Source organism: Eulemur rufifrons, chromosome 2 (assembly GCF_041146395.1).
Source record: "Eulemur rufifrons isolate Redbay chromosome 2, OSU_ERuf_1, whole genome shotgun sequence".
In the NCBI taxonomy this organism is placed as follows: domain Eukaryota; kingdom Metazoa; phylum Chordata; class Mammalia; order Primates; family Lemuridae; genus Eulemur; species Eulemur rufifrons.
In genome coordinates, this window is record NC_090984.1 from 15,829,014 (window position 1) to 15,852,898 (window position 23,885).

The 23,885-nt window shown below is 54.5% G+C and overlaps 1 protein-coding gene across 5 annotated transcripts in view; it reads right to left on the minus strand.

Annotated features, from left to right (window-relative positions):
* KDM4B (lysine demethylase 4B) overlaps positions 1-23,431 on the minus strand; it is a 132,981-nt gene extending 109,550 nt beyond the window's left edge. For all 5 annotated transcript variants that reach the window (XM_069480074.1, XM_069480064.1, XM_069480081.1 and 2 more), the window contains exon 1: positions 23,336-23,431. The gene's annotated coding sequence lies outside the window, so the exon portion shown is untranslated. The remainder of the gene's footprint in view (positions 1-23,335) is intronic.
* Positions 23,432-23,885: the final 454 nt, after the last annotated feature.

Genomic DNA, 23,885 nt, shown 5'->3' on the forward strand with positions numbered 1-23,885 from the left:
CACTCTGGGCCGGGCGAGGAGGAGATGGGGGCCAGTGGCAGGGCACAGGGTCTGGGCTGTAGGAGTGACAGGGCAGCTGCGGGTGAGAGGAGGACCAGGCACTGGCTTGTGGAAATGGCAAGTCCCATGCACTGGAGGAGTTCCCATCTCTTTATGCCCCCAGGAGAAAAGGATTTAAAAGAATCTGTAGGCCGAGCGCCCAGTGGCTCACGTCTGCAATCCTAGCACTCTGAGAGGCATAGGCAGGAGGATTGCTCGAGGTCAGGAGTTCAAGACCAGCCTGAGCAAGAGTCAGACCCCCGTCTCTACTAAAAATAGAAAGAAATTATATGGACAACTAAAAATATATATAGAAAAAATCAGCCAGGCATGGTGGCACATGCCTGTAATCCCAGCTACTAGAGAGGCTGAGGCAATAGGATTGCTTGAGCCCAGGATTTTGAGGTTACTGTGAGCTAGGCTGATGCAACAGAGTGAGACTCTGTCTCAAAAAAAATAAAATAAAATAAAATAAAATCTGTAGGCCACACGTGGTGGCACACACCTATAATCCCAGCACTCTGGGAGGTTGAAGCGGGAGGATCGCCTGAGCCCAGGAGTTGGAGGCTGCAGTGAGCTGTGATGACATCACTACTCTCCAGCCCAGGTGACAGATCAAGACTCTGTCTTGGAAAAAAAAGAAAAAAGAATCCTTAAAGGAGTCCCTGCGTCCCCGCCAGCGTGGCTGCCCTCCAGTACACAGACTGTCACTGCCACGTATTAACTACTAATCAGCATTGTGCACCAAAGTACACAGAAAAGTCCAAAGACCCTAAAAAATACCAAACCGTCCCTGGAGAGAAGCCAGAGGAACTCAGGAAGAGGAGGACAGAGAATTCTCACCCAGCAAAGCACCTGGCCTCAGGGATTGCAGGTGGGGACAGACTGGGGTGACAAGGGACTATACAATCAATGGTGCTGGGACAACTGGGTGGCCATCTGGGGAAAGGCGGTTCCTACCTCGCACCATTCTCAAGGAGGAGCTGCAAACGGATGAGAGCTCGAAAGGCGAGGAACAAAGCCACCCAGCACCAGGAGAAGGCGTGGGGCACTCCTCGGCCTCGGCGCAGGAGAAGTCCTTGCAACTAGCGCACAGAGGCAGCGTCAAAGAGAGACAAGATTCAGAAATGCGACTATGTTTAAAAAAAGAAAAGAAAAAGGGGAAAACCTTCTGCAGGGCAAAAAACAAAACAAACCCCCCCAAAAAAGACAAAAACAAAACACCATAACAAAGTCAAAGGCAACCAGGAGACTGAGAGAACACCCTACTTGTGGCACATGCCACCAGGACTCAGCTCCCTGATATACACATCGGAGTTTTAAGTTAGGGGGTAAAGGCCAAAAATCCGATAGAAAAAAATGGGTGAAAAGCATGAAGACAAAATTCACAGCAAAGATTTAAAAAGTGGCCTTTATCATATGACCAGACACCCTTCCCCACTCATGATTACAGAAGCGCGAACTGAAACTCCACATGACCCACTTCTGAGCTCGGGACCGGCGGGTGCTTTAGATGGGAACAGCGCGCCCTGCTGGCGAGGCCGGGAACCAGCCCTCTCGGCCCGTGCAGTAGGGCGGGCGGGAGGGACGATGAGAGGCAGATGCTGTCACAGCAAAACACGTCTGCAGTTCTCTCTCTCCCAACCCAGCAACCCCACTGGTAGAAAAAAACCTACCCTGAAGATACTCTCCCACCACCGTGCAAATCCGTCTATACCAGGTTATTCGCTGTAAGCGAGTGGAAACAACCTAAATGTCCACACATGGGAGAGAGAGGGCGACTGCGACCTCCCAGGCCTCCTGAAGTGGTTTCCAGGACGTGCTGTTAAGTGAAAAGACCACGGTGCAAGAGAGACCCTAGGACACCGCCTGCATGTGACGAAGCAGGGATACACAAACACACACGTCTGCTCCTGGGAGACGCACCCAAAGGCTGGACCAGAGGCCACCAAGGTTCCTCCCCTGCAGGGCTGAGGATGGCGGGGAGCGTCAGCGACACTTCTCTCCACACGCCTTCTCTTGTAGAGTCCCGACTTTGGAACTGTGCTAGTGTTCCATTACTACATACTAAATGAATCGATGAATAAATGAGTAAAGAAATAAATAAAACCAACAAGAGTTGTGGGAAAAAATCCTAATCCAAAATACAAACAGAAACAAATAAACCAAACCTTATTTCAAGCGGACAATAAGACCACAGTGAGCAGGGGAGGAGGACAAGGAAGAACTACTCCATGTAACTAACTTCTGAATGCGGCTGGGAACGGTGTGCCCTCGAGATAAAGATAACGGAAACGCTGGCTCCTACCCTGGAGGCTGCTGTTAGAGTGGGCACCTGCCAGGCTCTCGCTGTCAGTGAAAGGAGTGACAAACAGGGACGCAGGACCCTGGGTGGGACTGGAGCCAGAGGTGTCGGTGTGAACTCATGGGCATCAGTGTGGATGGGAGCACAGGTGGATGCAGAAATGGATACGGATGTCTGCGTGTCTGCACATGTGTACATACATACACACACTAACATATGCATGTATGTGTGCATGACGTGCACATGTCTATTTCCCAGCTCTCTCTGATTAGAGGGCCTGGTGGCAGGGACATCCAGGCAGCCATGAGCACACGGAGCGCCCAGACCTTGGTGTCTAAATGGCACTCCCCACATACAGCACCAGGGCTCCTTGGAGACGGTCAACCCCGGATGGGCTGCAGGGAGGGAGGCCACAGGAGGAGCCGGGAGCACCTCAGTGCCACAAAGGCAGATGTGCTCAGACAGTGGCGGGGACGTGTCAACTGGCACAGGAGCCAGCTTCACAGCGCTCCGGCAGGACAAGCTTGGGGCCACGTGAGCACCAAATCAATCACACAGCACTAGGGTACGTACAACCTACTGGGTCAGTAAGAGCCCACGAGGCCACAGGCCACGCCGAAAGAAGTAAACAAGAAAGGAAGACAATGCTGACTCATAAATGGAGAAGGAACGATTGGACAGCCACCACCTGGCACGCATTGGTGATGGCTGCTGAAACATGCAGGGTTTGAGGAGTAACAATGTGTCTACACGGGCTCAAAGTACCTCCCCACAAAATACTTAGTAAATACAAACGGTAAAATAGTAACCTGATGGCGGGGAAACCCGGCCAACACTACCCTAACCGAGGGTCAAGGTTAACATCACCAGCAATGGGGCAGATCAAACACACGGGCCTCCCTATACCCTGCACCGCCCTGCACCGCAAAGGACGCAACATCGGCCCCAGGACGTTCCTGCCAAAAGTGTATAACCTGAATACGGTCCTGAGAAGCCATCTGACAAATCCACCTGGGGGGACATTTGACAGGGTAACAACCTGTACTCCTCACAACATCAAAGCCGTGAAACACAGACTCGGGAACCCTCCCAGATGAAAAGAAGCAACAGACACGAGACAACAGAATGCAATGCGTTCCCCTCGGATTCTCTTTCGACACTCAAAGACATTACTGCAAAATCAGCACCGGACCTGCAGAGTAGAAGATACAGTGTTAATTCCTTGATTTTGATAACTGGATACAGGGGAAACACACTGAAGTGTTTGGAGCTACAGGAGGGCCACGTCTGCAGCGAACTGCAACAGTTTAGGGACCAGGTGTGGTGGCTCACGCCTGTAAGGATCGCTCAAGGTCAGGAGTTCAAGACCGGCCTGAGCAAAAGCAAGACCCTTGTCTCTACTAAAAATAGAAAGAAATTAGCTGGACAACTAAAAATATACATATGAAAAATTAGCTGGGCATGGTGGCGCATGCCTGTAGTCCCACCTACTTGAGAGGCTGAGGCAGGAGGATCGCTTGAGCCCAGGAGTTTGAGGTTGCTGTGAGCTAGGCTGACGCCATGGCACTCTAGCCCGGGCAACAGAGCAAGACTCTGTCTCCAAAAAAAAAAAAACCAGTTTAGGGAAAAGCAGAGAGTGAGGAGAGGAAAGGAATGAAGACGAACGCAGCAGAATGTCGCCACATGGGGAATCTGTGTGAAAGGTACCTGGAATTCTTTGTGTTATTCTTGCAACTGTTTGGTCAGTCTGAATTTATGTCCAAAAACATTTTTATTAAAAGAGTACGAAGGAAGTGCTTGGATGAAGGACCAGAAAGCCCAGGGCGCAGCTGCTGCACTTCCTTCTGAGCCTCAGGCAGAGGGGAGAAAACGGGGCACTGAGCACCCAGGGCCAAGGCCACCTGTCCTGGAGCCACAGACAGAAAAGGGGACAGAGGCCCGGGGGTTGGGGGCCCCCAAGCCAGCTCCCACCGGGCCAGAGGACACCCCCTGGCAGATAAGCAAAGGACTCATCCACGCTTCACACACAGTTGGGGGTCTTTGATGGTCCCTAATTAACTATTTAAAACCGTAATCATTAACAAAATAATCTTTCTATTTATCTGCAAATCTGCTTTGTAATTTTGCTGTTGTCTAGGAGCTCAGAGACCTGGGTGGGGCTGCAGACAGAGAGGGATGTTCCAGGCCTGGGAGCCAAGCCGGGTTCAAGGACCTCCCAGAACACCATTTCCTTCCAGACTGTGCCCTGGGGCTTCCCTGGAACTGGCGGAAGGATGGAGAGGCCGTGAGGAGGGCTCTAAGTGCCTGGCACATCTGACCAGCCTGCAACCCTATGAAGCAGGTACTGTTGTTACAGCCCACTGGCCAGTGAGGTGACCTGCCTGAGGTCACACAGCTAACAACCTGGGGCCGAGGGCAGAAGGCAGGGTGGCAGCTCTAGATCTGCGTGCTACACACTGGGCACACCGGCTGGCAGCCCGGGCGCTTGGGGGAAACACAACGCCAGCCCTCTCCCTGCGTCCAGATTGCAGCAAAACCCACGAAAGTACGAGGAGCAAGACACGGACCAATGCTTGTGATCTTGGGGTCGGGGAGGCCTCTCTAAGCAGGTCACAACACCAGAAGCCCTAAAGGACAGGACAAATTTGGCAATAAACTTTAAAACATTCTATGTAATAACACATCAAAAATAAAAGAGGAACTGAGAAAAAAATGTGTAATGCAAAAGGGTGCTGACAGCCCGAATATAAGAGGATTATTATACAACAGAGGTTCTCAACCCAGGGTGACCCTGCCCCCCAGGGGACACTTGGTAACACCTGGGGATGTGCTCCTGGCATGGGCTGGGTGGAGGCAGGGCCCAGGATGGGCCCACCCCAGAGCGTGATCCGACCCCAGCGTCCACAGTGCTTGGGACATCGAGAGTGCTGGGTCTGAGGAGACCTTGTTGTAAGTCAAGAAGAAAATGAACACGACAATGCAACAAGCCAGCAAATGCCACGAACTGGCAATTCAAACAAGAAGCGACTATGAGGAGACAGATCAAAAGGAGGGACAGAAGCCAGGGCTGTCCCAGCACGACGGCTGTCCTGCGCGGCCACAGGAGCGGCCATTCAGACCACCTTCCTGGCGACAAGTGAACAACATGCTTCCAATTGTAACAGGCATCCGTGCTCTGAACGGCCCACTCACGGACACTCACCTTGAGGGGGTGGCGGCAAGGACGCTTGCCGCAGCTTTGTTTAAGAGAGCAAAAAATACAAATAATCTAAGTGCCCATTAACAGGAGAGTAAGTAAGTAAATGACACATGTGCACCAGAGTAAAGGAGTGCGCAGTCACTGACACACAAAGGCCTGCGTCCGCCGCGCAGCGCTGACCAGGAGGCCTTCACCAAGATGCCAAGAGCCGTCATCTCTGGGGAGCTGGCTGCTGGGATATCTGTCACTCACAGGCTGACAAGACTGATGTATCTCTTTTATAAAAACAAAGCATATTTGAGAAGAACCACCCTTGGGAGCTGTGCTGGGACACTGAGGTCCCGAACCTCTGGTAGCTCACTGGCTGCTGCATGTGGGGACAAGACGGGATCTCAGGAAAAGGGACACACATTCCTGGCACTGAACAATCACCCAACCGTGATGGCACCCACTCCCTACCAATTCAAATCAAAAATACCAGACCAAACTGGAACCCTCCTCCGTTGCTGGTAGGATTGGGAAATGGTATAGCCACTTTGGAAAACAATTTGGAAGCTTCTTAAAGTGTTAAACATGGAGCTACCATGGGACCCAGCAATTCTACTTCTGGGTGTTGACCCGAGACAAGTGAACCCGTAACGTCCACAAAAAAATTCATTCATGAGTATTCACAGCAGCATTATTCATAATAGCCAAAAAGTGGAAACAGCCTAATGTCCACCAACAGAAGAATGGATCAACACAACGTGGTCCATCCACAGGTGGAATATCACTCAGCCATGACAAGGGACGAGGCTCGGACACAGGCCACAGCGTGGATGGACCTTGAGAACATCATGCTCAGTGAGAGACGCCAGACACAGAAGGGCTCACAGTGTGAGACTCCGTTTATATGAAATGTCCAGAACAGGCAGATCCACAGAGACGGGACGTGGATGAGTGGGTGCCAGGGGCTGGGGAGGGGATGGGGAGAGACTGCTCGTGGGGACAGGGCTTCTTTTTGAGGTGATGGAATGTTTGCAAGTAGATGGGGTAATAAGTGCTATACAAGTCTGTAAACATACTAACCACCACTGAATTGTACACTTTAAAAGGGTGAATTGTATGGCATGTGAATTATACTTAATACAGCTGTTATTTTTTTTAAAATCCAGAAAATAAAAGTATGCAAGCTCCACAAAGTTCTGATGGATACCTGAATGCTGTTTTGAAGCATCAACTCAATGCATCCGGAACACTGTGGCTCACCCTGCCAACGACCCGCTGTCTGTGCCTGGCCCCGTGCTGTCCTGACCACCGCCACGGCCGCCATCCTAGGCTCTCAGCCGAAAGGGTCATGGCCAACAAGCACCAGGGTGGCCTTCGGTAAGTTTATCTCTAGGCTGATTCGGGGCTTTCTTGTATGGAGAACTCCTTAAAACCCAGAGACCTGCCTCCAAGTGGGCCTGACACACTGACCCAGATTTGGAGTCCAGCATCAGGATCAGGGCCACAAACCAGTTGGCTTCGATGGGGCAAAGGAGATGAAAAGACACTAAAACCACAGAGTGAGGACAGAGGAGTCAGCGTCTGTCCCAGCCCCGCTCCTGGGACAGCAGAGCCTCACACACAGTTTCGATGATCGCAGGTCCTAGGAGGGCTGTGACGTGTTCATCATGCCCAGATGACAATGAGCAAAAGGACACCGTCAGGCAAACACATCAGCATCCTGGGGAAGTCCACGCCATTCAAGTGACCGCGTGAGTGAAACCCTGATTAAGCACCGATCTAAGGGAATCAGCACAGATCTGCTTCAAACAACACTGGGGATGGGAAGTCAATTCAGAAGAGTTAAGATGTGGATGATAAGACCTAGAGCAAGCGCTAAGAAAATACTCCCAAAACATAGTGAAAACGATCATCAAAGGAAATAAAATGTCACACTAGAAAATATGAACTTAATGCAAAAGAAAACAGTGAAGGAGCAATAAACGAACAAAAAAGACATGAGATGGAAAACAAAAGGGAAAATGGGAGCTGTAAATCCAACTACATCAATAATGACATAAAATGTGAATGGATTAAATAGTCCAATCAAAAGACAGATTGCCAGACTAGATTAAAAAAAGATTCAACTATATGCTATCTATAGGAGATACTCTTTAGATTCAAAGATATAAACAGGCTAAAAATAAAAGAATGGAAAAAAGATATGATACGCAAATAGCAACCATAAGAAAGTTGAAATGGCTACACATATATCAGACGAAATAGATTTTAGAACAAAATTTTACTAAAGATATAGAGTGACATTTTACAATGATAAAAGGGTCAATCCATCAGGAAGATATAGCAATTATAAACATATATGCAACAATAACAGAGTCCTAAAATACATGAAGCAAAAACCAACAGAAACAAAAGGAAAAATAGACAATTCAACGTAACAGTTGGAGACCCCATTTTCAGTAAAAGATAAAACTAGGCAGATTGACAAAGAAACAGAACACTTGAGCAACACTATAAATCAACAGACATCTATAGACCACTCCACCCAACAGCAGCAAAATATGCTTTCTTCTCAGTATGTATGTAACATTCTCCAGGATAAACCATGTTAGACCATAAAACAAGCCTTTTTAAACTAAAAAGATTCAAATCATACAAAGTAGGTTCTCCAACTTCAATGTAAGTGAGAAATCAGTAACAGAAAGAAATTTAGGAATTCACAAATATGTGGAAATTAAACAACACAATCCTAGCTGGGCGCGGTGGCTCACAACTGTAATCCCAGCACTCTGGGAGGCTGAGGTGGGAGGATCACTTGAGCTCAGGAGTTTGAGACCAGCCTGAGCAAGAGTGAGACCCCATCTCTACTAAAAATAGAAAGAAATTATCTGGACTACTAAAAATATATACGGAAAAAATTAGCCAGGCATGGTGGCACATGCCTGTAGTCCCAGCTACTCGGAAGGCTGAGGCAGAAGGATTGCTTAAGCCCGGGAGTTTGAGGTTGCTGTGAGCTAGGCTGACACCACGCACTCTAGCCCAGGCAAAAGAGCGAGACTCTGTCTCAAAAAAAAAAATTTAAAAATTAAATAAAGAACACACTCCTAAATAATCAATAGGTCAAAGAAGTCACAAGAGAAATTAGAAAATTGAGGTGAATAGAAATAAAAATACAACAAAGAAAAACTTATAGGATGCAGCTAAAGTGATATTTGGGGGGAATTTATAGCTGCCTATCTTAAAAAAAATATTAATCATCATCTACTTAAAATATCTACCTGAAGACACTGGAGGAAGAGCATTCTGAACCTAAAGCAGGCAGAGGAAGGAAGAAGGAACAAAGATTAGGGCAGAAAGTTATAAAACAGACAACAGAGAAAGTCAACTAAACCCAAAGTTGGTACTTTGAAAAGATGAACAAAACTGACAGAGGTAAATCGATCAAGACAAAAACAGAGAAGACGCGAATTGCTAAAATCAGGAGGGAAAGACGGGGCATTGCTGCTACTATCCGCCTTACAGAATGACAAAGGACTGTAAAATACCATCGGCATGGAGTCCACCGAGCAAGGAAAGAGAATGAACTGTGACATACACAACGGAGTGAGAAATGCCAAACCCAGGGGTTACACACTGTGAGTCCACTCATGGAACATTCTCAAAAGGGCAGGATTACAGGGATGCAGAACAGGCCCGTGCTTGCCAGGAGCTGGGGGCTGTTCTGTACCTGACTGTGATGGTGGGTACAGGAACCTGTGCAGGTGACAAACCGTCACAAAGACATAACAAAATAAACGAGTGCACGCTCAAACTGCTGAAGTGCAAGGTCTGTGGCGCGCTGTACCAATGTCAACTAGTTTTGACAATGTACTGAGGTTATGTGCCATGTTACCAGTGGGGGAAGCTGGTGAGACCTCTCTGTACCAGTTTTCCAACTCCTTGGGAGTCTACAATCTCTAAAAATCAAAAGTTTACAAAAATAATACGAGGGCTACTTCGCCACAGAGGAGGGTATGGCAGGGCCGACTGGGTTGGTGGTTTGGGGCTGTGGCGGTAGGTCTTTTATCCTATTTTGTCTACTTTGGTGTGTGTTCAAATTCTCCATAGCACAAAGGTTCTAGAAAATAATAAAAGAACCAACTCAAGTATGGCATTGACAAGGGCCTGCTCCATCCAGGTTTGTAAATATTCCTCAAAATGCTCCATCAGCGGAATTGCAGGCAGCATCTGCTGTCCCCCACAAACAAATTAAAGGTGGCCAGAGAGGTGGCCAGAACAGGCTCAGTGCTCCTACAACAAAGATTCCTGAAAGGGACACCGACTGTCCACAGGCCACCTTTAATAATGACAGCATCAAAAACACAGCCCGTGAGACGTGCCAGGACCCCGGGCTTCCGCTCCGCACGCCCCCCCCCCCCGCACCCCTCCACCCCCACCCCCCACCCCCACCCCAGCCCTTCTTACTGCGTAGCCTCCAGACCCAGGCGACGTACTGCCAGGGCTGCCCACCCCCGCAGCCCTCATTCCAGGGTGGAAGCCCGAACCGCTCCTGAGTCAGGGGCTGTCCGCAGATCCACGCATGCCCTGGGCCCTACGCAAGTTTCTCCCTCTGCAGGGCCGTTTCTGGGTGGAAACGAGCTGCTCTGGCACCAAGGGCCTGACTCTTCCTGAGGGAGGATTAACGACGGAGAACATTGCAAGAAAGGACAACTGCCAACAGCGCAAGCGAATGTGGCCCACCCTTCCCCGTCCGAACCAGCACCCAAGCGGCTTCCACCCCGGGCCGAGGGTCCGCGGCCTGGCCACGCGACCGCTCACAGAGCTCCCCGCCAACCCCGACACGGCACCGCTCATCTCCACCCACGGCAACCCCGTCCAACAGTTACCGTCACGTTTCCTCCTGCACAAGGACGCTAGAGGTTTTGAGCCACTGGCACAAGGAGATATTGTGAAATACCTAAAATCCTTGGAATCTCCAAAGTGGAGTCTTTTTGTATGCTAATGAGTTGATTGCTGGCCAAACCCCCTGGGTAGCTTCCAGGTGGGGGCTGGTCACCAGAAAGACCAAGGCAGGATTAGAGGGTTGGGACTTCCAGCCCCACCCCCAACCTGCACGGAGGAGAGGGGGCTGAAGTCGAGCTGATCGACCCCTGGCCCAGGGCTTAATCAATCCTGCCACATAACGAAGCCGTCATAAAAAACCACAGGACAGGGTTCGCAGAGCTTCTCCACTGAAGTTTCTACTTGGCAGTGAGATTGAGAAACCGCCCCCCCGCCCGCCCCATGAGCACACAATTAACATACACCACCCCATTTATAGGCCGGGGGCCATGGCCTGGCAAGGGAGGTGTGCAGGGACACTGCACCCAAGTCAGCAGCAGCGACACCTACGCAGGTCCCACTCCACACTCTGCCTCTAGTCTCCAAAACAAGTGCTGTCCCCAGAGTGGCCCAACAAGCCCCCTGGAAGCCATGGAGATGCTGGTCCCCCTGTAAGTGCCACAGAGAGGGCTCCCTCGGCACCTGGACTGCCGGGGCTTCTGGGCACGTGGGAGCACCATGGGAGCCCACCACAGACGCACATGGAGGTTAGACAGGGACCAAGGCCCACAGCGGCCACCACTTCCCCAGGGCACAGCAAGGGGATGCAGCATCCACACCGGGGGACCCATAAGAGCTGGCAGGAGCTCCTTCCAAACAGGATCTCTCCGTCTCAGCCTCTGGGGGCTGTCCCAGGCCCGGGAAGAACCAGGAAACTGCCCAGTGCAGAACCCACAGAGGCAGAGCCAGGGACCTGGGGCAACTCCCTGAGACACAGCCCCCCCTTGCTGGTCCCCCCCACGATCTGAATCCATGTTCCCAGACTGCACAGCACAGGTTGGGGTGCTAGCTCTCCCATGGTGGCCCCAGCCTGCAAGACAGGAGTCCCTGCCGGTGGGTCACAGGGCAGCATGGCAGGTCCCCACACAGGAGTCCCTGCCTCTCAGGGCTAGGAGAATGTCCTACCACCCCAAACTGACCCCGGGCCCCAGGAACGCACAGAGGACCGAGCATAGACACTGCAAGCTTACCAGGGACTGCAGAAGGGCTTTATTGTTTTGTTTGTACGTCACTATAATTGCTAATTTTTACATCATAAAATATTCTTTTTTTTTTTTTGAGACAGAGTCTCACTCTGTTGTCTGGGCTAGAGTGCCATGGCGTCAGCCAAGCTCACAGCAACCTCAAACTCCTGGGCTCAAGTGATCCTCCTGCCTCAGCCTCCTTAGTAGCTGGGACTATAGGCATGTGCCACCATGCCCAGCTAATTTTTTCTATATATATTTTTAGCTGTCCAGATCATTTCTTTCTATTTTTTTAGTAGAGATGGGGTCTCGCTCTTGCTCTGGCTGGTCTTTAACTCCTGAGCTCAAACAATCCACCGGCCTGGGCCTCCCAGAGTGAGCCACCACGCCCAGACATTATTCTTCTAATGAATATCCCCTAGGAAACTTGTTAGGACAGCAGCGAGTGTGACTCGGCAGAGCCCAAACTCCGAGGCCCTCCCTTAAAGGCCAAATGAATCAATAGCGGGAGACCCGGGTTTCACAAAGCAGGCGCCGGAAGCCCAGGTGGGTTATCGGCTCCTCGGCAGCAGCAACGGGCACCCGTGTCTCGGGGACCACAACAAGGGGACAGCTCAGGGGCACAAGCCTAAGCAAATCCTTTCCCCCAGAGGAGCCCACAGTCACGCCCAGGCCCTCCCGAGGGCCCGGCCGTGGCCATCAGCCGAGGAACACAGTTCTCCGGATGTGTCACTCCAGGGTAAGCCCTGAGTTCACCAGAGCAGAAAACCCGACGAGGCATCCAGAACAGGCAGGGCGGGCCGAGAGACCCGGAGTTCTGGTCTTGGGGTCAACGCTGCCTCCCCCAGAAACACCCACGCCTGCCTCCTGGACCATAAACCCCCATCTGACCTACCCACCCGCCCCGTGACAATGACAAAGCTCCACAAAGCAGCTTATTTTCCAGGTATCTGATAACCACATCCACCACTCCCACTCTCCTTCCTGGCACAAATATGGAATTGGGCTGTCCTGGAGTGGAAAGCGATTTTAAAAACTTCTATTGCAACATCTCAATTCACAGTCAAGACAAGACAGAATCCCAGAGCAAAATTGTCACTGTCACCTGCTGAAGGCTCAACATGGCCCAGGCAGGGGCTGTGAATTGGGGTCTCTCCCTCTTAGTACTGAGGACACTGGGGCCAGATCACTCTCTGGGGTGGGGCCGTCCTGGGCACGGCAGGTGCTGAGCAGCGTCCCTGCCCCCACCCACCCCATGCCAGGAGCCCCCCACAAATCCCGACAACCGCAATGTCCCCAGGCTCTGCCAAGGGTCCCTCAGGAGACAGAACTGCCCTGGGGTGCAAACCGCCTCCCTAAGGGATTCTCAGGGGGCAAATTAGCTAATTTGCCCACCCTCGAAGCCGAGACCTGCAGTGCCGCCCCCACTTTGGCAATAAGGACAGAGACTTGGCAGAGGCGGACCGAACTCAGGCAGGCCAGGCGTGCGGGTGCCAGGCTGTGGCTGCCGACCCTCCCAGGCCTCCCAGGCCTCCCATCAAGAGAACTCAAGGCGTTTTAAACTGTCTGCAGCTGTAGGATGTTATTTCCGAGCTGTGTTGGCAGGCGAGTCCCACCTGGGATTCCCTATAGTCACAGCAGCATCCCAAGTTCCTGCCGTCCCTCCGGACAAGTGTCCTAAACTCACCTGCACTGCCAGCTTCGATGCCACAAAGGCACTGCCTGGGCTGGGCCACCAGGACTCCACAGCCCTCAGGACTGGTCCATGGTCCAGTGGTCCCATCAAAGATGAGAGGCTGTGGGTAAGGGTCTGCAGGGACGACAGGGCCCAGGACCACCGGCCGGGCTGGCTTGGCCACAGCGTCCCAAGCTCAGGATCTTCTGCTTGTTCCCACTTTCCCAAGGCAGCCCCAGACACCAGGGTCCCTCAATACAAGTGTCCCCCTAGAGGCCGCCCCTGCCCTTCCCAAAGCGGACCTTCCCGACCCCTCTTAGTGCTGGCTTAGCTCCCACCACTCCCACGAAGGCCTCGGCCACCCGGGCCCCAAGGGCTCTCCCTCCCTCTCACCTCTGCACCCACCGGGGACCCTGGTCCACTAAGCAGCAGGCACCCCCATCTAGAGCCCCCCAGGCCCGGCACGGCGCTTGGCTCATGCGGGAGCAGTGGCCTTCCCAAAAGGCAGGCTGGTGAAATACACACTGGATGTCCGAGACTTAGGACCGAAAAAAAGGGGGGGCAAAATACCTTATTAGTAATTTTTATAATGATTATACATTGAAATGACAAAACGGGGGGTACACAGGATTCAATATAATATGCTATTAAAATTAATTTCAGCTCTTTTTACTTTTGAGCATGGCAACTAGAAAATTCAGAATTCCACGTAGGGCTCGCTTGGTGCCCTCCCGGGACAGCACTGCCTCAGAAAACACAACATTCCGCACTATGCCCAGGTCTCCTTCTGAGGCTTTTGCAGTTTCAGCTCACACCTTTCGGCCTCTGGTCGTGTGGGGCTGAGTTTTGGCTGTGGCGTGAGGTAGGGGTCCCCTCCATTGCTCGACACTTGGTCAGTGTACAGGCACGTGCCCCTGTGGCGTCTCCCCCAGGGCATCAGCAGCTCCTGTGGCACTCCTGGGATACCCCGGGTCACCCGTGTCCTTGCCGGGGCGCGCAGGTCACGCCCCCACGCACATCACTGTGTGCACAGGGAAAACTCCTGCGAGGCAGGTGGGGGAGGTGGAGCAGCAGCTGTGCCCCGCCCCCCGCCAGTGTCGTGGGCTTCCCTGGAGAACCCAGCTGCACCCCCACATCTCCCAACATGCTGACTGCACTATCCCTGGAGGACGGGGACACCGCTCACACCTTTATCCACCTGGCGGGGACATGTGAGCAGCGGCTACAACCCACCAGCAAGATCCCGCTGGGTGACTGGCAGGCTCCGGGCACACACTCAGAACCTGGTTGCTGCCTCCTAAGAGACGGCTGACCACCTGTCGGCTGGGGACAGGAAAGGGAAGTGGCCCAGGGGCAGCTCGCTTTCAAACCTGCAGGCCAGATGGGCAACAGGGGCTCTGGGAAACAGAGGTGGCCATGGGTCTCCTGACAAGTCCCGGCAGCTCTCAGACACCAGCAAAGGGAAAGGGAGGGACAGGACAGCCCTGGGGGGCCCTGGCCGTGGGGGACGCTAGGGTCCTGCCTGGCAGGAGGTGACCTTCAGGGCACAGGAGAAGGGCAGGTCAGAGCTGCGGTCAGCCAGGCCACACTGCTCCACGGAGCGGAGACCCGAGGCTGGGTGAGGATGCCCGTGCGGGACCCTGCCCAGCTCAGGCCAGAGGAGGGGAGGCACAGAGAGATGAGGGCGGTGACCCAGATGCACCACCGACTCCCTGGAGTCCAGACCCTGCGCGCAAGGCAGGCTGAGTGTCCCTCAGGCGAGCTGGGGCGCTGTGCCTGGAAGCCCACCCTCACCCAGGCCACCTCCCCACCCCAACCGCGCCACGCAGCCCGACAAAGGGTTTCCACACCGTGTCTGCCCCGTGGGCCGGCCTGGCAGGCAGTCTGCATGCGCAGCGCTGCAAGCCTGGAACTCGGCAAGCGTTTGGGGAAAAGATGGGGCTGGAAAAATTGGAAACAATCCAAATGCTCCTCAACAGACGAATGGACAAACACACGCTGGAATGTCACTCGGCCAGGAAAAGGGGTGAGGCCCTGACACGGGCTACAGTGTGGAAGGACCTTGAGGACATCGTGCTCAGTGAGAGATGCCAGACACAGAGAGACACACAGTGTGTGACTCTGTTTATATGAAATGTCCAGAACAGGCAGATCCACAGAGACGGGACATGGATTCATGGGTGCCAGGGGATGGGGAGGGGGTGGGTGAAATGAGGGATGACTGCTAATAGGGACAAGGTCGCTTTCTGGGGTGATAAAAATGTTCTGGAATTTGATAGTGGTGACAGTCGCACAATTCTGTGAATATACTAAAAAGCACTGAATTGTAGATTTGAAAGGATGCATTTATAGCATGTGAATTATATCTGAATAAGAAATACATTTTAAAAAGACAGGCCAGATCACTTTAAGGGGGGCTGTCCTAGAAAACTCAGAACCGGGCTGGCACACCGCAGCCAGTGGCTGGGCAACCGTGAGGTATGCTCCCTGGCGACAGGAACAACTCTAGACTCGCCAACTAGACCCTTGAGGGCAGGGCTGCCACCGGTTCGACATGACAGGCAGACTCCATCCTGGCTCCTGCCCCTCCACCTGGGTCTCCCAGGCCACGGCCCCCACCCCCATCCCTCTCCCTCTCTCTGTCCAGCAGCTCATGGACATCCACGACCGTCACCTGTGACAGTCACCCGTGACAGGCAAGGCTCTGCTTCTGCGGCGGCTGCTCCACAAGCCTCCCTGCCCTGAGCTTCCTGGACTTGCCGTCGACCCATCCCACCTGTCTTTCTCCATCTCCTTCCACTGGGGACCGTGAGCCCCTGTGGGCAGGAGACACTGGTCACCTGGCCGCCCCAAGCCCCTAGCTGGGCACACACAAGCTTAACAACTGTTGCGCCGAGCTGGACGAATGCAAACACGCTCAGAGGGACCCAGAGCATGGCGCGTCACTGCGGCCACTCTGCCCGAGCTCCCAGTGGCCAGGCATCGGCCAGGCGCTGACCACACCCGCCGGCTGGGCCCTGTCGGCCCAAGAGCCCGCCCTTCCCTCCTCCCACAGGGCCGGGGCAGGGAGGTGCACAGGAGCCACGTCCCCTGACGAACGAAGCTGCTCTCTGGTCTCTGGCTTAGAAACAGGCTCGGCTCTGCCTGTGGCGCAAGCAGGAGGCCCCTGGCCAGAGGGGCCAAGAAAATTCCATGGCTTCCACCAACTCCTGCCCCGAGGGACAGTAAAACGAGACGCCTGTGTTCTGAAGGGTGTCAGCAGAACTGGCTTCGTTGCCCACTCCCTGCCCATCCCTGGGAGCAGCAACTGGAGTGAAGCAGGGACCTGAGAGCTTTCATTCCAGGGGCTTCACTCACACACTAGCGACAGCCACCCTCTGTCCCGACACACGATGAGATAACTAGGTCCCCGAAGCCCACCCGACCCTTTCTGATGGAGGACACTTTGAAAGGCAGAGTATGCAGACGCCACAGGAAGCTTCGGCCAGCGCAGTCGAACGGGCCACCAGCAAAGCGTCATGACCCTCCAGGTCCAGCAGCCTGGCTGGGGTCCTGCATCCCGGGAGCCCAGGCTGCCACCCCCTTACTCGAGGGTGCCCGGGGTTGTCCCGAGTAGAGGCCAGGCCGGCCAGCACCCGGGCTGTCCCCTTCCCCGATGGGCTGCCTGTTCCCTCCCACTGTGGTCCAGGGTCCTCAGTGCCTGCTGGCAGCTTCCGGCAGGCTCCAGGGTCAAAACGGACCCACCCATGAGATCCATCCTTGCACTTCTCACACACAGGTCGATTCTGAATCCACTTTACATGAACCCGCTCTCTCCACGCGCTCTCCCTGGGGACCAGGGCAGCCACAAACACACAACCGGGCCACCTCCGTCCCTCCCTCCCTGGAAAGTGCCATCGCCAGGGTCCAACCACGGAGACAGAAGGGACGCCTGTGTTCGGGAACATCCTGCGTGCCACACCTACAGCTCACACTGTTACAGCCGGCCGGCTGTACGACCTTGTCTGAAAAATGCAACTGCAATTGCTTGCGCTGGCCAACGGGGCCTGGTCCTCCGCGAGTGATCCTCCCACTCTGCGCCCAGGGCCACGCGGGGTGTGGCAGCCGGCGGCAGCTCACCTTGGGATCCTTATTCTTTGTCCACTGAACAAACACAATCACAGCCAGAGTCATAGAACACCCTGCAATCTCTACCACGGAAAGGCACAGCCCGCTGGTGGGGCGCAGACAGCTTAGCGTAAACTTGTCATCAGTGCCCCTTACGTTTGCTGAGACCACTGAGGTGGGGAAGGACAAGGAAAAGAAGGGAGGGAGGAAGAGACAGACAAGCAGAGGGAGACACAGCAACAAGCAAAAAAAAAAGACACTTTGAAAGCCAAGAAATTCTGCGCAGCCCGCTCCAGACTGTTGTCTTGATTTCAATCAAGTACAGAAAGCATGACCGAAATTCACGGTACTCTCTCTTGACAAGTCAGATCGTTCCTGGGACAGGCCCAAATCCAAGAAGCCAAGGACCTACTTGGCTCAGAAAACACGTGTCAGCCCGTCTTTCTTCCCAAAAGTCAGGAAGAAGAGAAAGACAAAGGAAATGGTGCCAGCACGACCCCCTGCGTCCCACTGACCCATTGAGGGGGGCGGCCCCCTGGCGGGAGCTCATCTACTTGCCCCACAAAGCTGCACTTCCCCACCCGCTAAGCCAAGCCCCTGTGCCAGGCGACAGGAGAAACCTCCAAAGGGGACGCTAGTGTTGGTGAGGAGGAGGGCTCAGATGCTTGCAAAACAAAAGGATTGTGAAATATTCCCTTCCTTTTAAAGCCTCCTCTCCTGCCAGGTCACAGCAAACTCCTGAGGTCGAGTATGAGCTGCTGACACTTGAGGAGTTGCTGCAGAAAGGTGGCCGTGAGAATCCCAGGGCAAGAAAACGTCGGCCTCCCACACAGCCCAGCATCCCCTGGTTTTCATCCGGCTTTTTCCTCCCTTAGCAGGAGGCTCTTTTGGTAGATGTCCCTGTGACAGCTTCTTACATCCCCTGCAGTTTTAATTACCCTTGAAACGACCCATGACCCATTTTTAAGTCTAGAGTATGACGACTCTAGCTGCTCTGAAGCAGCAAAGATAGCAATGCATTCATTCAACCAATGTCTCCTGAGCACCCACTCTGAGCCAGGAGCTGCCCTGTGCACGGGGCACGCGCAGCGACGTAGTTTCCGTAGCGTGGGACTCACATCCTAGCACAGGTGTTCGCAAACCACGGCCCACCGGTCCTGCCCTGCCCACCACCTGGTTTTGCACAGCCTGCAATCTAAGGATGATTTTGGCATTTTTAAATGGTTGGGTGAAAAAAAAAAAAATCAAAAGAAGAAAAATATTTCATGACGTGAGAATCGTAAGAAATTCACATTTCTGCGTCCGGAATGTTTCCCTGGTACACGAGCACACGCATGTACTTCGGTACTGTCCACGGGGGCTTCCTTGGACAGTGGCCAAATGGAATGGTCAGGACAGAGACCTCTGGCCTAGAAAGCTGAAGACATTTACTCTCTGGCTGTTTGCAGTAAAAGCCCCCTAAGCCCCCTCTCCCCCTTCCCCTCCCCCTCGTTGGACAAGACAGATGACAAACACATAAGCAGATTAATGGGCACTGTCTGACAGTGTCACGGCAAAGAAGAGCAAGCAGGACAGGAGAGGGAGGGTGGCTGGAAGGCCTCTCTGGGCCGGAGCCCACCGAGAGGAAAGGAAAGGCATCCGGCAGGGGGACAGCAAGTGCAAAGGTCCTGGGGCAGAGAGAGCAGGCAGGTGAGGTGGCTACAGCCAGGATGAGGGGCAGGGAAGGAAGACAGGAAAGGGCCACAGAGGACAAAGCAAAGGAGGCCACAGGAAGGGCTCTGGAATATTTTCCAAGGGCAACAGGAAGCTGTTAGAAAGTTGTGAGCAGGGGAGAACCATTTTTTTGTAGGTTTTTTTTTTTTCCCCCCTCCGGTGGCTACTTAATTCTTTAAAATATACTGTATTTTTTAGAGCAGTTTTAGGTTCACAGCCAAACCGAGCAGGAGGCAGAGATTTCCCACACACCCCCACCCCACTGGGAGGGCCATTTTTAAAAGCTCCTGGAGGGAGCAGCAGTGAAACTGACAGAGTGGCCGGGACACCTCATCTAACCAAGAGGGCGTCCCAGAACAGGCCGCGGCAGGAGGCAGCAGACTAGAAAATCAATTCGTCCAAAAAAAAATATCAATTCACCGATCGGCTCAGGTCTTAGCATACGAGGTGCTACAAACCTTTCTTTTTTAATACAGTAGTTAGGTTCATGCTAATGTATATTAGTGGAAGGCTCTGCAGCTGGCATATTAACAGCCCACGGCTTCTGGGGCCAGATTGCTCAGGAAGAAGCCAAGATCAAAGAAGTGAGTCATCCTGAAGTGGACTGAAAGAAAACTGCTCAGCACACTGACAGATCCAGGGTACGGTGATTGGGAGGGTGTAGAAGGGCCACCTCCGGGCAGCCACCGGGCAGGGGCTCAGAGGCCACGGAGCAGCCTAGGAGACCCCACATGACGCCTGGCTGTCCCTAAGCGGGGTGGCAGGAAGGCGCAGGCGTGCTGTGGGCAGCTCCTCCCCTTCCAGCTGGGAAAGGCAGCGGGACAGTCACCAAGGACCTGGACAGCCAGGCTGAGGAGTATGGACAGGACAGGATACAGCTCACAAATACGAGCCACTCGCGATTAAGCGGGGAGGAAGGGGACAAAGGGAACTGAGAACACAAGGCACACTGGGGTCATTGCAAAACATCGGCTACTGCAGGACTGAAGGCCAAGTCCGAAGCAGTGACCACGCTCCCCAGGGGACACTCAGCAATACCTGGGGACATTTCGGGTTGTCATGGCTGGGGGGCACTGCTGGCAGCTGGTGGGTGGAGGCCCAGGATGCTGTCAGCACCTCATGGTGTCACAGGGAATGATCGAGCCCAGAACGTGGACAGGGGAGGCTGGAGACCAGGGCAGGCGCAGACATGCACCGTGGCGTAACAGATAAGCTCTGAGCCCAGAGCTCCCCTTTCATCCTCACAGCCACCTGGGAGGGAGGTGTTCTCGTTATACCCATTTTACAGATGAGGACAGTGAGGCCCAGAGAGGTGAAGTGCCCACCTTGGAGGAGGGATCTGAATCCAGGCCTCTCAGATTCTGAAGCCTGTTCAGAGCATGGAATGGAAGACAAACCCAGGGAAGTTGCCAAGGACACCAGGACGGCACAGAGCCGGGGTTCAGCCCATCCTCTCCTGCCCAGTATCCTACACCAGAACAGAGGCCCCTGGGGTAGGACAGGGGAGAGCTGTGGCATCTGAGGGGCTCACCGGGCAGCCGTGTGGCAGGTCCCTGGAGCCCAGCCAGGAGCCCAGGGTGAGGCTGTCTTGAAGGCAGCCAATCTAGCACAGCGGGGACTGGCAGGGGCTTGCAGAGCCCACAGTTCACCTGCTCTCCACCCCCCACCCACTAAACCTCAGGAAGATTTAGTGTCCCCCACCTGGCCTTGTTCCCCAGCAAGTAACAGGCCCAAGGTCACACCTTGCTTCTAGATCCAGGGAAGAAAGCCACTCAGACATATGTCTGTGCCTATACCCTAGACCCTCATCACCCAGCGCATCCACCGGCTAGGGCCTGGCTAGGTAGGGCCTCTCGCCATTACACACAAAGCCATTACAGCTGCGACCATACCCTGGGGCGCCCTCTCACCCTTTCCCCCACTAAACCCTGACCCCTCTGGAGCTAGGGACTCCTCCCGAGCTGACAGGCACTTAAAACCCAACTACCCAGGCCCATCAAGGACAGATGAGCTCCCTGGGTCTGAGGCTCCTAGGGCTGAGACAGGAAAGGGGACGGTGCTGAGAAGTTGGGAATCAAAGTACGGGCAGCGGGGTCAGGGTGGGAGAGGAGGCACAGAGGATGACCCCTGACAGCCCCTGAGGGCTCCTGCAGGATGAGACAGGGACAGAAGACGGGGCAGGAGGCTAAGGGTCCTTCCTACAAGACAAAAGTGCAACAAAGGCCGGGCGGGGTGCTGCACAGTGGGCACCTCTCAGCTCCAGTCGCTAATGTCTCTTTAACAGCCCCCTCCCCAAAGAGGAAAAGATTAGAAAAATGCACAAAATTCATTTGTTACCAAAACTTGTATATATTTCAAGTCTCAGCGACTACACATACGCGCGATACAGTGCACACTTCCACACAAAACACCCCAGCAAGTTGCACACAAACACCCATCTGTGCAACCAAATCTCCCCCATCTCCTTTCCTCCCCGGCGGTGGCCTCCTCCAGGCCAGGACGCTCTGACCATCTCGGTGTCCCCAGCACAAAGGGGAAGCACCAAGATCAGCCAAGTGTCCAATGAGACACAGGCAAAGGGGGCTGGCGAGTTTCGGAAATCCTTGACACAAATAATCAAAAGTTGACTCCACCACGTTACACTCTGTCCTTCAGGGGTTCAGAAAATAAACTGCCAAGGGCAGAGAGGCTGCCCACCGTGTTTTCAGGGGTGGCAAGAAAAGGCTGGCCCAGTCAGTCTATTGACAAATCCTCCCGATGGCTCATAAGGAAGCTATTATTTGAGAATTAAGGGAGTCATTAGCTCTTGCAAGGCCGCGATAAAAGCCCAGAGGAATCATCTAATGAGCCCGTTTTAGGGCCGGTGCAGTTTTTTAGGAGCTTTCTCCAGTGCAGGAACATTCCAATTAAAGGCTGTCGAGGCAGAGAGCTGGGACAGAGTACCAAACCCTTGAATTCACCCGTTACCCTGGGACCCTAAGACAGTGCTGGCACCTGGCGGGACCCAAAGGCGCTTGCTGAATAAATGTCATTGACAGGAACACATGGAAACAGGCACTCTTTACGTATTACAGGATGGCCGGGCTCCACAGAGCTGAAACCACCTTCTCACTAGTTTCACAACTCGGGAAACAGTTCCCCAGGTGCCACTGAATTATTAAAACAAAAGCATCCTCCCCCAACCAAACAGATGGGACGCTCCAAAAAGCAGTCCACGCCTCCACCAACCCCCAAGAGGGGAAAACAAATCTCCTGTGAAACCTTCCACAGTGCCCAGGTGGACACAGACCCTGCTCTGCCGGATGTCATTGTGACCACCGAGCACAGACAAGACCCAGGCCCAAGACAGATCCCAGGTCAAGTACATTTCAGAACCAGTCCGTCCCGGGCTCCCACGGGGATGTCCACGGGGGACAGCGAAAGGGGTCGCCCCGGCAGCAACTCCTCAATCCATTTCTACACAGAAGGGGCTTCCTTCGAGATGGCGATCAGGCTGAAAGGTGGGGGGAGGTGGGCGCATCTCCAAGCTGCATAGCAAGTAGATAATTTTTTTTTTTAACCCAGATTGCATGCTTATTAGGGGGGCTCAGGGCCATGGGAGGGGGGAAGTTTGGAAGCCACGATTGCACAGCAGGCTGACTCGAGGAGGGGGCTAGGAGCAACGATGGGTATTTTGGGGGGGCATCCCTCGGTGTCCACGCTAGGAGGCTTCCCTTCAGCCCCTCCGGTGCCCAAAGGGCCGGAAACGCAGGTGTTACCCAGGGCCTGGGGTCTTTTTTTTTTTTTTGCCTTTTTTCTGTCTTGCCTGCTTTCTTTTTTTTTCTTTTTCCTTAAATTATTATGAGGATTGCTTTGAATGATAAAAGAGCAGGGCCCGGGGCCACCCACGCACACGTCTTTTGTACGGGGCCGACCGGGGGCCGTCTGGGCCCAGCCCCCCACGCGCTCCTGGCCCGGGAAGGGGCGCCCCCGCCCCTGGGCGCGCCCCGCCTTTGTCCGGCCCCGCCGCCCCCGCCCGCAAACCCGCGGGCGCCCCCGGGCCGGGCGGTTAACGCCCCCAACCGTCTCCCCGGCCCGGACAAAGCGCAGCGGCCGGGCCCGAACAGGCCGCGCCCGAGGCCTGGGCCTCGAGTCCCGGGCGCGCCCGCAGCCCCGAGCCGCAGCGCGGGGGCGGCCATGGCGGCGGCGGCGGGGTCCACGCTCCAACGCGGCCCGACGGCCGGGCGGCCTCCCCGCGGGCTCACCTGAGGCGGCGCGCGCGGCCCGGTCCGGGAGCAGCAGCGCGCGCTCCCCCGCCCTCGGCGTCGCACCCCCAGGCCCAGCTCGGGCCGAGCCCCGCTCGGTCGCTGGCGGCCGAGCCCTCCGCGAGCGCCCCGGGGGGGGCTTATGAGGCCGCGCGCCAGCTCCGCCCCGGCTGCCATTGGCCGCCGAGCCCACGCCCGCACACCCATTGGCCGCCGCTGACAGCTCCGCCCCTCCCCTCCGCCGGGTCCATCAACACCACACGGCCCGCCCACCTCGCGCCGCGATTGGGCGGGTGCAAACGCCGGCCTCGCCTCCTCATTGGCCTCTCCGCAGGGACACGCCGGCGCACACCCACGTGCTTGCTGACCGGCTCCACTCTCATTGGTGACGGCGCACGCCAGCCAAGGCGGCCACGACCAACCAAACCGCGGCTGGGCTTCGGATTGACAAGGGTGCCTCAGGGACCGCCCAACGACCGCACAGGGGCAAGCGGGTATTGGCTTGCGGCCTCAGCCCGAGGCGCGGACTGGCTGGGGCGGGTGCCAATCA